Raw genomic sequence first — 15,106 nt, 5'->3', positions numbered from 1 at the left:
CAGTCTTAGACAACTGTATTGTTTCAGACCCTGTGAGCTATTATTATTGCATAGCTATTAGGGAAATTTCCTTGCTTCAGGTATCTCTCCACTGTGAGTTGGCCTAATTAAATGAAAATAATGAATGGGTTTGGGTGCCGATAAGTGCTGGTTCAAAGCACAGAGTAAAATAGTTCATTGTATAGTTGAGCTGATTTTATCATAACTGTCTGGAGCAGCACAGAGAATGTCAATTTAAACTGAAATGAATAATACTAATTAGTTTCCATTAGCAGAAAAATAGGGATCTGCATCATTAGTTTTCCCTCCATCTCCTAAAGGTGATTAAAAACATTTAGGATTTTTTAAAAATTTTTTTGAAAGTTTAGCAGTGTCAAGAGTTTTTAAGCTTAAAAAACACATTTCTTACTGTGTTTCTTACTCTCTAAAAGTAGTTTGGAAAGGTAATACAAGAGAAAAATATGCAAGAAAATACTTCTTTGTAAGTGCATAAAGTGAAATTAATATAGAGACAGTTTTGCACTAATTATAAACATGTTATCTTTCAGAGCTTTCAGAGCAGTTATGTATAGTTTATGTATAAACTGTGGTCGGAGATGCTAATTAAAACTACACTGAGATACCACCTAACTCCAGTCAGAATGGCCATCATCAATAACTCAAAAAATAACAGATGCTGGAGAGGATGTGGTGAAAAGGGAACACTTCTACAATGTTGGTGGGAGTGTATAGTATACCCTCTGTGGAAATCAGTGTGGTGATTCCTAAAAGTTCTAAAAATCGACCTTCCATATGACCCCACAATCCCCCTACTGGGAATATACCTGGAGGAACTCAGGTTACTCTATAAAAAAAGATACCTGCACATGTATGTTTATCACAGGATTGTTCACGACAGCAAGAACATGTAACCAACCATGCTGCCCATCAAGAGGACTAGATAAAAAAATGTGGTACATATACACAATGGATTACTACACAGCCATAAAGAAGAATAAAATCATGAACTTCGCAGCAACCTGGATGGAATTAGAGTTTACAATACTGAGTGATCTCTCACAGAAACAAAAAGTTGAGTATCACATGTTCTCACTCATAAGTGGACCTTGAACAACTACCGTATTACTATAATAAAAGGATTGAAAGTGGCGGGAAGCTGTGGGGAGGGTGGGGAGGTAAGATTGACAGTAGTCGATATCTGCCTGGGGAAGTGGGGGGCACACTTCATTGATAAGGGTACCTACATGGTGAATATTTGTATATCTATCCCTGAATTGTACCCCACAATTTTAAATAAAAATTAAAAGAGGAAAAAATAATAATAAAATAGTAAAAAATAAACTGTGATCACTCCTTAGTATCCAAGGAGAATTAGTTCCAGGACCTCTCTTGGATACCACAATCCATGGATATTCATTAACAGATATCTCTGAATATAGAGACAGTTTATGTGTAACTACATAAGAACTTTGCAAATGTTTTCCATTGCTCATTTCTCTACTAGAAATGATGTTGAAGATGGAACTAAAATAAAATGCTTTATGGCAAATATCTTTAGTTTTAGAGCAAAAATTCTTCCTCCCTAGTCCTCATTGTTCCTGAATGACACCCAACAGTAAGTTTTGGTCCACTTAAGATGGATTCTTTCTGAAAATTTACCTGTTAATAATGTATATAATATATTTACCAATTTTCATCTTAAGCTGTCTCATTCTAAAACATCAAAGCCTGTTATTACAGTGCACAATTTTTATGATCATTGGAAAAATTTATAGAGAAAAAAATTTAAAAATCTTAGGAAAAGTCTTATCTTGCAGTGGGTACACATCTTCACTCTAACGAAACGCAGGGGCTGCTGGAAACATACCAGGACTGGAATTGTGCTCCAGAGACATTCACCAGAAGAATCTTGCTGAATTAAAATGGTCCAACCCCAACACGAATTGAAGAGAGATTTGAATCCTTGACTGGTAACGGTTTTCAGAAATAAGTATATCATTACTCAAAAAATCCTAATTTAACTTTTTGAAGCAATGTGATCTCTGAAACATACTAATAATAAACAATATTCACCTTTGAATGGATAATTTAAACTTTCTTATCACTGAACTCATAATATTCCTAAAATGGTAATTTTCAAACTTGCCTAGTACAAATGACTCATTGCAGTCAGGAAAAGACCCAAATCTCTTTCAATAAATACTCAATTTGTTCATTTCTAAACAGATTAAAAAAATTCCAAGTAATTTTTATACTCTACACATGACTCAAACAAACTTCAGATAAATTTTTATAATCACATATTTTCTAATGTCAAACACTAATATTTTGTTTTAAAAAGCAATACCCTTAGAAGATTCTATGTAATCCACCCTAGACATTGGTCATTAAAACTTTTCTTGGTAATCAGTCATCATGGTCTCTGTTTGCAAAGTACTTAAAAACATGGTCTATAAATAAGGTTCTTGAAGTCTGACCCTAGAGAACAAAGCATAACATAATACTGGGAAGAATTACAGCAAACCTAACTCTAAGAGAAAAAAAGACTCTCAACTTTCTTCCTTTAATCACATGCCATAGCTAGCATATTTAAAAGAAACAAACAAACATAACAAAACAAAACAAAAAACATTGTATTTTCCTAAGACAATCTGGTTTCATGGCTTAAAAATAGAAAAGAAAAACATAGATAAGAAACCATACATTATATGACTTTATGAGCCCATTTTACCAATGCTCCCTAAAGAATTGCTGCCTCTAAGGTAGATTCTGGTCCCGTACTTATTTTTCTTGAGGTCTTTAAAGAAATAAAACTTGAACTTAATCTTGCTATTTTTTTCAGGACTTGCTTTACAGCAAAGTGGTTTCAGAGGATTTAGGTAGTAGTGCAATGTTATACAACTGTGTCCTGCACAAACCTAAACTGAATTTAAAGTTCAAAACAAACTCATTCACTCAATAATTTTGACAGTCAAAATGAAATACTAAGTCCCAGTTTTCATTTATTTCAAATGCAGATGTATAATTGAAAATGGATTCTAGTAAGCTTTCAGCATGAAAGGACTTTCCAACTTCTCTTCCTCATGAACATAACATCTATAATGCTATAGCACATATAACACTGTGGTATTCTCAAGAGACCTTGATATTTTCAGGGAGTCTAGTGTAAACTATCAGTCAGGTTTAATCCTTGAGCTATTTATTCATACACTATATTAATCACTGTTCTGAAGCAATGCTGATAAAGAAACTCAAATTATGCTATGTCAATGTGACTTTCTCCATTTCTCAGAGAGCTGTGAAATAAACTGTCTTCAAAGGTGGAAGTCAATGTTTACCTGTATGTATTAAGTATTGCATTGCTACTCATTACAAAGGAAATATATTAAGTGATTCTTGCCTTGTATCAAACTATCATTTGATTTACAAACTGTCTTCAGAATTTTTCTGATAAATATTTTTCGTAAATGTGAGATATTTCATTATTTTTATTTCCTTGATTTTTTCCAATATTTCTGCTTAAAATATTTAACTTTTTATTTTGAAATAATTATAAACTCAGAGGAAGTTGCAAAAATAGCATAAGACTTCTATGAACCCCTTGCCCAGTTTTCCCAGTGGTGAGATCTTAAATAATTGCAACAGCATCAAAACTAGGGAATAATTGTTAGAACATATAATACTATCAACTACAGATCTTACACAGTTCTCATGAGGTTTCATATGTGTTTACTTGTCAGTGTTATGTATCTTTCTATGCAGTTTGATGCCATCTGTAGATTTGTGCAACTACCTCACAACTACAAGGGGCACCTTGTTAACCCTATCCATGTTTCCTGTCCACTACTCCTCTCTTCTCCATCTCTCTAGTTTTACCATTTTGAGAATGTTATATAAAGGCAATCATATAGTATATGTAACCTTTCAGACTGGCTTTTTTCATTAAGCATAATGCACTTGCAACCCATACAAGTTGCAAGTATTGATAGTCCATTCCTTTTCATTGTTGATGGGCATTCCATTGCATGGATGTACCAGAATTTGTCTAATCATTCACTTATTGAAGGACATGTGGGCTCTTTCAGTTGGAGGGCTACAATGAATAAAGTTGCTATGAACATTCATATGCAGATTTTCATGTAAATATAGGTTTTCATTTCTCTAGGATAAATGTCCAAGAGTGTAATGACTGAATCTTGTGTAATTGCATGTTTAGTTTTGTAGGAACTGACAAACTCTTTTCTAGAGAGCTTATATCATGACATTCCTACTAGCATAATCCAGTTTCACTGCATCCTCAACAACATTTAGTGTTGTTACTTTTAAATGTAGGCAGTCTGATAGGTGTGTAATAATATCTTATTGTAGTTTTAAATTACATTTCCCTGATTGCTAAAGAAGTAGAAAAAAATTTCATGTGCATATGGGTCATAAATGTCTGTTCATGCCCAGTTTCTAATTGGTTTTTGCTTTAACTGTTGAGTTTTGAGAAGTCTCTATATATTCTAGATCCAAGTTCCTTGTTGTATTTGCAAATATTTGGGGTTTGCAAATATTTTCTTCTAGTCTATAGCTTGTTTTAACAGTCTTTGGCAGAGCAAGGGTCTTTAATTTTGAGAAAGTACAATTTATAATTTTTGGAAAATGGATTTTGCTTTTAGTATCACAAGTAAAAATTCCTTATCTACTCCTAGGTCCCAAAGTTTTTGTATATATTTTCTTCTAAAGTTTCATAGTTTAAAATTTTATATTTAAATCCATGATCTATTTGGAGTCAACTTTTATTAAGGTATGGAATTTAGGTAAAAAAATTTTTTTTTTCTATAGATGTCCAGTTGATTCAGCAACATGTTGAAAAGACTATCTTTCCTCTATTGAGTTGCTTTTATATCTTTTTCTAGTTCTCTATTTGGTTCTATTGTCCTATATGTCTATCTCTCTAATTATTGTGACATATAGTAAAACTTAACATTGAGTAGAGTGATTCTCTCTATTATTCTTTTAACATAAAATTTAAAATAAGCTTATCTATAGCTAAAAAACTTAAGATTTTGATAAAAATTATGTTGAACCTATAAATTTGAGGAGAAATTGGTTATATTATTTTATATTACTTCATGTGAAGTCTAAAAAGTTTAAAAACTTTTTAAAAGTTTGAATTAAAAAGTTTAAATAATAAAATATTATTATTACACAATAGTAATAAAATTGTATAATATGTAACATGGTTTTTTTTTCCTTATTTAAAACATTTAGTATTTCACATGAAGAAATTTTCAACCTTTTAAGTTTTCATATGAAAAAAGCACTAACAAATAAAAGTACCTTTCTACTAATTCCCTATCTCATTGTTACCGTTCTCTAAAATAAAGATTACATGGCACATTACTTTGTCTTTTAAAAATGTAGCTAATAGTTACTTATTAAAACGTATTGTGAAAATATTCCTGCCATCAATAATACATCTCTTGATTACCAAGCATAATCAATTAGTATTCTATAAAACAGTAATATTTTAATATAAGAAATGTTAATGCTATAATTGGGAGAGCTTAGATTAGTAAATTTTGTCCACCTCTTTGCCAGTTTCAATTCCTTTTACTATTACTCTGGCCAATTTCTTTAACTTTCTACTACAAAAGGAAATGAGTTTAACACATGGTTTGCTCTATATCATTTATGTATGGTATATAATACATATCATACGTATTTATTATATATTAGTGTTTGGCGCTAAATCGAAATAGTACTATTAAGCATATAATAAACATGTTTTTTGCAATCTTGTTATATTTTAAGTAATTTAATATAAATTCTGTCCATATTTATATATACAATTGTTTAGAGGCATATAAATTCATATTAAAATCAGTTTAAATACTTTAAATAATACTTTTGTAAAGCGCCAAAATGCTTGTTAAGAACTTCACTCTTGACAGAAAGGAAAACAGTTAAAGATTTGTAGAGTTCTGAGACAAATATGGCCAGGTTTTGAATTTCACAGCTAAGTATAACTTAGAGAAATGAAAAACATTTAGGTTAGGAAAATTTTTCCCAGAAAAGTGAAAAAGAAAACCCTTTGATCTCATTCTATTAGTGTGTTTTTAGTACTTTAAATGCCAAAAAGTTCAAAATGTAATAGCCTTATATTCTAAAAGTTATGTAACATAAACAAACAAAAAAAAATCCCCACATTGTCTCATTGGAAAAGTTTTAGAAAGTAAGAAAACATATGCTAATTTTGAGTCACATTTAGTGTGGTGAACTAGAAAAAAATAATAATCCAAGACTAGTAGTTCAGAAAAGAAAATTTCTTGCAAGAGACAATTATTCTTATTTAATTATCAGAATACTTCTTCACCTTCTTATATTTGCAAGTACAATTGGCCTAAAGTTAACATTTTCATAGTTAGCAAATGGCTCAGAGGTATGCACAAGCTCATATTTGACTTACCTATGCTAAAAACAAAAGTAATTAAATTATAAAGGAATATTTGGACAGCTTCAATGTTGTTCATGTTATTGTGGTGGCAAAGACTGAAATCAAAGCAGCCAATACACGTATTATAATCACTTGCCTAGGGTAATACCCTACAAGGTGTGGTTCCTAAAGCAGTAGGTGGCCTTTTGGCACAAACAGCAATAAATAGTGCCCCTACATATTTGCCATATTCTCAAGAGTTGGTAAGAACTTGGTTAAGAATCACTAATAGGTGAAAAGTCTCCCTTAGTCCTTCCATTCTTCACCTCTTATCTACTTTTCTTCAAAGACCTTGACCACTTTCCTTGCTTACCCAAATCACTTCTACTAGAAAAAAGGAGGCATACTTCTGTTGGTTTATAGAGGCAATCTCCAAAGGGCTGGAAACCAGAGCACAGACGATGCACTGAAGGCAAGTTTTGCTAGTTATATATCATTATTTTATTTCATATTTTTTTCTTAATATCAAAGATTAATTCATTCTTTTCAACCCCAAATATTTTACAGAAAATAAATGTGAAAAATAATATTTACATAAATGATCTTCATTAGTATAAGCTTTTAAATTTAAAAACTTACTCACCTATAATTACTATATATAAATGTTGACAAAAAGAAATATCTTGCTTCTAAGAGAAATAATCTGCCACTAGAATTGAAAAATTACATATTCCTTAGAACCATAAATTCAACCAGTGATTTACATAAAAGGAATTAAAATATACAAGTTCATAATTCTTGTTCTAAGACTTCATGTATGACTATCCTAAGCAATGGCATCTGCTAGGTTTAAAGGTCTTTAGAAAAGAGAGAGTGTAATATCTCCTTCTGGTAAAACTCAGGCATTATATATTTGTTTCTTTTATCTCAACTAAGAAGTGTATACAGTTGATCCTTGAACAACATGAATTGAACTGCACTTACAAGTGGATTTTTTTTCTGCTCCACCATCACTAAACCAGGAAACTCAACCACCCCTCTTCCTTCTCCTCTTCAGTTTATTCAACATGAAGATGACAAGGATGAAGACCTTTATGGTGATCTGCTTAATTAATAGTACATATATTTACTCTTCCTTATGATTTTCTTAATAACAGTTTCTTTTCTATAGCTTACTTTATTGTAAGAATACAGTATGTAATACATATAAATATAAAATGTGTTAATCGAGTATGTATGATATTGGTAAGACTTCTAGTCAACAATAGGCTATAAGTTAAGTTTCAGGGAGTCAAAAGTTATAACACCACCACCTAAGCAAGTATCTTCTTCTTCTTCTTCTTCTGTAAGGTCATACTTTGACTCTCCTCCCTCTTAGATGATTGATATGGTTACTCTGAGCTAGTAGTATCACCCACCTAAGAACTACAGGAAAACAGAGAGGGCCACAGTGAAAGAATGTATGGAGTGAGTGGCTTAGGCCAGCTCTGTTCTAGGTCTTAAGGCAAAAGGCTATAATCTTCTTTCATACTCAGGGGACAGAAATTTGCAAGCTAAGAACAGAGGGTAACTCTGAACTTAAACGGAGACCTTAGGCTAAAACAGTAATTATTCTAGTTCATCACAGAGTAGGAGATCACACAGGTATTTGAGGCCAAATAGTAAGAGTATGCAATTGCCTGGATGTTCTCAGTGAAGTAGAAAACTGTTGGCTGACTGTTCAAGATCTTAGCCAAATCTCTATCAGGGGACATAATCAATACTAACTTAATTCTTTCATTCTTTACTTTATAGAAATCATCTTATTTGGAAACATTTATCAAAATTATCTGCATGAGACCTTTACCTATACATTCTCACTTCAAAGATGAAAATAACTCTAAACTGTTTAGAATTCAACTTAGTATATTTTCCACATAGGTGTGGGTATAGCAATTCTGAAACTACTGTTCATATATTGCAAGACTGAAAAAATGAGCAAATGAATGATGATGTTGGAAGTTATAATTTTTACTGTTGGAAATGTAGATATAGATATTAAATTTGGAAAAAGTAGGAAAAATCTTGGTGTTGATTTGGAATTAGATACAACAATATAAATTCATGATTTCCTAGACAGATAGATAGATAGATAGATGATGGATAACAGACATAGCTATATCAGTAGATATTGATGTGTATTAGTATATGTGTATGTATACATAAATGTATGGATATATGTTTCCTAATAGATCTGTCTATATATACAGTTCTCTACTGCGATGACCTATAAGTTCTAACACTCTACTAACAATGAGCACACCTAATGCCCAAACCTTAATTTCTAAATGCCATTCTCTACTAAAAGGAACCAGAGTTTCTTGGAGAAACAACTGACTTCACTGCTGGGAAAAGAAAATGATGACTCTGTAATATTTTGTTATGCCAGAAATTAAGGAAGTATCAAAGAATGACGGGGTATTTCCAAAGGATAAGGAGTCAACTTGAAGGGACTCACAACCTGGGAAAACTTGAACATTAAAATAAATAACAGTAATAGATTATAACTCATTTAATAAAATAAAAATCCATGACTTGATACTGATAGTAAATAAAGAAATAAATATAGAGGAAAAAAATTTTCTTTACAGTAGCCACTTGGACCATAGAGGGGGTGGCCTGTGTTGGCTCCTTCTTTAGGGAGGACAGCTGTGTGGACTACAGACAGCTTCCTCAGCTGGGCTTAGTGCCTGTGAGGATTTCGGGGGAACCCAGTGGTGAGCCCTGTAGCTGCCCAAGGTGTTGAAGGGAATTGCCGGGATCCTCTTGCTTACCTTTTCTCCATAGGGAGAAATTCCTTTTGGTTCCCATCTGATACCTGCTGAGGGAATGAGGTAATGAGGGCCAACCAGGTGTTTCCTTCAGTTCTCTATGTGACTGTCCTGGGTTTCTGTGTTCGCCTGGGTTTCTCTTACTCCCTTGAAGTCCTCCAGTGCTCTCCTTGTTACAGTGAAGTTGCTTATTAGTTGTTTAGGCTGTCTTTAGGGAAAGAACAAGCACTAGGGACTTCTACTCAGTCATTGTGCTGACATATCAACCCCAGATTCTTTAAATCTTTTCTATCTGAAACTGAGATTTAAACAAGTAAACCTTTTTTCATCCTCCTTTGCTGTTGTGTTTTTTAATGCATCTCTTCAGAGGAAAGATAGCTTTTCAAGGTTTCAGCTTTCATCTAGTGATATTAGTTCCAACTCTCTACCATGCTAGGGATCAAGGACTAACCTCTCTTGGTCTCCTGTTAAAGTCTACGTCCCTATTTTAGCAAATATCCTCAGGACAACCTTGATGTTAGTTCAAGATGATTATACCAATTTTCAGTGCCCCCATACTTTTTTACCCCCTCATATTTTTAAGGCCCTATAGGTTTTTCTTATTCTTAGAAACTCACTTAGTTTTAAAGATACCTGTTGAATTTTAAATAAAATTTTAGGGGATTTGGGGTCGGAAATTTTTAGAATACGTCAATATTCTATTTCTTCAATTATTCATTTATTCTTTAGTTTTATATTTAGCCAGATATGACTTTTGATTTTCAAATCATCTTTGAACTATTTGCCTGCCCTTTTCATGTTCTTCTCTTCCAAGATACTACCTAATATTGCCTAAATCTCACGAATGAATTCTATTCTCTCAATTAGGGAAATAAGTTAGAATTCTCCCAGAATGGAAGAAAATAGTGTTGAAAAGATATTTTATAAAAATAAAATGGATTCTTTTGGTCTTTTATTAATTATATGTAAAAATAGTCAAGAATGAATTTGTTAGTGCTTTAATTTTACATATTCTCTGGCATTTTGAAAATTTTAATGTTTATTTTATGATACTCGCAACTGGATTTTTAGTTGTATATGTTTCAGTTATAATATAGATTTTGAGCAGGTTAAATTTTAAAAATTGGATTTCATTAATATTTATGTTTATCAAGAAATGAAAACAGTTTTCCAAATGCCACATGTTTTGCTTTATCCATAATTCATTTACAGCAAAACCAAAATAATATTTTCACTTATTAGTGTGAGCAATCAATTACATCAACTACCAACTCAAGAAAGTCTCACATTAAACATTCATGCCTGGTTGTTTTTCTGGTTAGAAGTTCATTTCTAACAGAGTTTATGGAATGTATTAATCATTACATCCCTATAATTGAATCACCTTGTTTTCATGGTATTATGACAAAGAAACAGCTCTAACAGCTGGGCTACGGGGTTTGCTCACATTTCATTCACTGTTTCCTGAAAGTGTTATAGTTCTTTGTTAAACTAAAGCAGAATTGCTGCGTTTTAGATTTGCTGTTTTCAATTCTGGCATTTCAAAAATTGCATGGTAGTAGCGTCTTTGTGAAATAACATTATTATAGAAGGTTGTAAAGGATCATTTTGAAAGTGTTCTCAGGATTTGTGCTCCTATACTACATTTTAGGAGACTGTATTGTATTAAGATTTTTTAGTACTTGATCTTTTGGATGTCTCAAAGACTGAATTCTTATACTGAATTAATTGAACTACATCAAGAATTTGATACATATTATAAAAATCATTATCTTTACTAACAAAGCTTCTACTGATCCTCATAATGGAATAAGTATATTATTTTAGGCTTATCCAATATGCCACCCTCTGCTCTCACACATTTATCTCCCCACATCTTATATACCATTCCCTGAACTTTAACTGTTTTATACAATTTATATCTACTATCTCCACATCTCTACCTTTATTTTTTGAATATTCTTTCTACTTCCCTTGCTTGTTAAAATTATACTCATCCCTTTTTTTTTTTTTTTTGAGTTGGAGTCTCACTCTTGTCACCCAGTCTGGAGGGCAGTGGCATATTCAACGTTCACTGCAGCCTCAACCTGCTGGGCTTAGGCAATTCTTCCACCTCAGCCCCCGAAGTAGCTGGAACTACAGATGCACAACATCATGCCCAACTAGTTTTTGTGATTCGTGTAGTGATGAGCACCCACTGCACCCAGCCTATACTCATCTTTTAAGGATCAATTCAAAATGTTACTTCCTTTATTAAGGCTTCTGCTATGGAATCAACCTGCCTGAGTTTGAAATTTGCTTGTGTACCTACCTAGCTAAATAAGCTATGGCCAGATACTCAGTTATCTATGCCTCAGTTCCCTCATTTGTAGAATGGGGATAATAATATATACCTTATGGAATTATTGGTACTTTCAAGCATTACTATATAAAGCAGTTAATACAGTACCTAGTAAATTGTAAATGTTAAATATTAGTTAACATAGGAGTCAATATGAAAGTATTTAGTTTGAAAACTATAGATAGATAATTCAATAAAATCAGGAAAGTGAGTCACACTATAAATGATAAATTTAGCAGAGATAAATATCTTTAAAAGAACCAAACAGAAATCCTGCAGCTGAAGAACTCAGTGAATAAATTTTAAAAATACAATAATACAATAGAGCTTAAATAGCAGACTTGCTCAAGCAGAATAATCTTTGAACCTAAAGAGAGATCCATTGAAATTACCCAGTCAGAAGAAAAAGAGAATTAAAAAGAGTAAAGAAAGCCAACAAGAGTTATGGGACACCAGTAAGAGAACAAGTTTTCATATTATTGTTATGAAAAAAGAAAGAGAAGGGGGAAGGGCATAGAAAATCAATTTAATAAAATAATCACTCAAAACTTCCCAAGTTTTGGGAGAGATAAAGACATTCAGATCCAAGAAGCTCAAAATTTCCCCCAAAGATACAACCCAAAAAGGCCCTCTCTGAGGCACATTCTAGCCAAATTGAGAACTCTAAAATCAGTAAGAAAAAACTGTCAAGTCACATGTAAGTGAATCATCATTAGACTACCTGCAGATTTCTTAGCAAAAACAGTCCTGGAGAAAATGGAATGATATATTCAAAGTGCTGAAAGAAATTAGTTGTCAACCAAAAATACTATATTCTACAAAGCTATCCTTCAGAAAGGAAAGAGAAATAAAATCTTTCCTGGATGAGCAAAAACTAAGGGAATTCATCACTATTAGACACGTCTGAGAAGAAATGCTCAAGGGAGTGCTACCTTACTGGAAGCAAAAAGATGATAATAACCATCATGAAAATACACAAAATAAAAAACTCACCAGTAAAGTAGATATATAAGGAAGAAAGAGAAATTAAGCAAAACTTAGCACTATAGAAAAGTACCAAACAAGAATGACAAACAACAAGAGAGAAAGAAAGCAATAAAAGATATAAAAAACAAGACAATAATGAATAAAATGTCAGGAGTAAGTTCTCACCTATCAATTATAACTTTTAATGTAAACAGATTAAATTCTCCACTTAAAAAATTGAGAATGGCTGAGTGGTTAAAAACACATATCCAACTACATGCCACCTACAAGAAACTGACTTCATCTGTAAAGACACACATAGACTGAAGTGAAGGGATGGAAAAAAATATTCCATGCAAACGAAAACCAAAAATGAGTAGGAATAGCTATATGTATATCAAATAAAACAGACATTTAATCAAAATGTGTAAAAAGAGACTAAGTCATTATATAATGTTAAAATAATCAATTCAGCAAAAGACTATGGCAACTATAAATGATTATGCACCCAGCACAAAAGAGCCCATACATGTAAAACAAATATTAACAGCTCTAACAGGAGAAATAGACTCCAAAACAATAATAGTTGAGTAATTCAATATTCTACTCTCAAAACTGCATAGATCATTTAGACAGGAAATCAGAGAAGAAGCATTGGATTTTAACTACACTTTAGACTAAATAGACTTAATAGACATTAACAGAAAATTTCACCCCACAGTTTTAGAATAAATATTCTTTGCATCAGCACATGGAACATATTCAAGGATAGACTACATGTTAGGCCACAAAAGAAATCTCAATAGATTTTTAAAAACTGAAATCATACCAAGTATATTTTCTGACTGCAATGAAATAAAACTAGAATAACAAGAGAAACTTTTGAAAGTGTAGAAATACATGGAAATTAAACAACATGCCCCCGAACAACAAATGGGTCAATTTTTTTAAAAGGAAGAAAAAAACCTGAAATATTATTTGAAACAAACAAAAATTCAGACTCAACATGTCAAAACTGATAGAACACAGCAAAAGCAGTATTAGAGAAATATAGCAATAAAACCTACAAAAAATGTTTAAATAAATAAAGTTTTAAATAAACAATCTAATAATGCAAATCTGAAGGAACTAGAAAAGCAAGAGCAAGCCAAACCCAAAATTAATGGAAGAAAAGAAATAATAATGATCAGGTCAGAAATAAACAAATTCGAGACTTTAAAAAAAAAAAAAAAGCAAAACTAAAAAAAAAAAAAAAAAATCACCAAAACAAAAAGCTGGTATTTTGAAAAGATAAACAAACTTAACATACAATTAGCTAGACTAAAAAATAAAAAAAGAGAAGCGTCCCAAATAAACAAAATCAGAAATGAAAAAGAAAACATCATACCTGAGACCACAGAAATACAAAAGCTCTATAGAGACTATTATGAACAATTATATGTCAACAAAATTTGGAAAACCTAGAGAAAAGGATAAATTCCAAGGCATACACAATCTACCAAGATTGAGCCAAGAAGAAATAGAATGAACAGATGAATTATAATTACAAGACTGAGTCTGTAATAATAAATATTCTACTAAAGAAAAGCCCAGGACCTAATGGTTTCATAGCTGAATTCTACCAAACATTTAAAAAATATTTAATACTGATTCATCTCAAACACTTCTATAAAACTGAAAAGTTGAAAATTCTTCCAAACTCATCCCAAAAGCCCTACCCTGATATCAAAATTATACAAGGATACAATAAAAAAGAAAAATATAGACCAATATATCTGATGGATACCAATGTAAAAAAACTCAACAAAATACTAAGAAGCAGAATCCAGCAGCACTTTAAAGTCATTCACAATGATAAAGTGATATTTATCATAGGGATGCAAGGATAGTTCAATATATTGAAATCAATCAACCAGATACATCATATCAACAGAATGAAAAACAAAAATCTTAATGATCATCTTAATACATGCAGAAAAAGTATTAGGTAAAATTCAATAAAATTCATGATAAAAAGCTCTCATAAAACTAGGTATAAAAGGGACAAGACTTTATACCTAGTTATAAATATACTCAGTCAAACATAATAAAGTCACCTATGACAAATTCACAACTAACATCAAACTGAATTGGGAAAAGTTGAAAGCATTTCCTCTTAGAACTAGAATAAGGTCAGGCACAGTGGCTCACACTTGTAATCCCAGCACTGAGAGTGGCTGAAGCGAGAGGACTGCATGAGCCCAGGTGCTTAAGACCAACTTGGGCAACATGATGAGACCTCATCTTTTAAAAAAAATAGTAATCAGTCATGGTGGCACATGCCTGTAGTCCCAGCTACTCAGGAGGCTAAGGCAGAAGGATCACCTGAGCCCAGGAAGTTGACACTGTGGTGAGTCATGATTGTGGCACTGCACTCCAGTCTGAGTGACAGAGTGACACCCTGATAAAAAAAACAACAAAACAAAACTAGTATAAGATGTTTGCCTACCCTCACCAGCCCTAATTCAACATAGTACTGTAAGTCCTAGCCAGAGCAACTAGACAAGAGAAATAAAGAACATCCAAATT

The sequence above is a fragment of the Carlito syrichta genome, unplaced genomic scaffold, assembly GCF_000164805.1.
Source record: "Carlito syrichta isolate Samal-C Ts95f unplaced genomic scaffold, Tarsius_syrichta-2.0.1 Scaffold176108, whole genome shotgun sequence".
Lineage (NCBI taxonomy): Eukaryota > Metazoa > Chordata > Mammalia > Primates > Tarsiidae > Carlito > Carlito syrichta.
Note: the sequence above shows the minus strand (reverse complement) of the source record.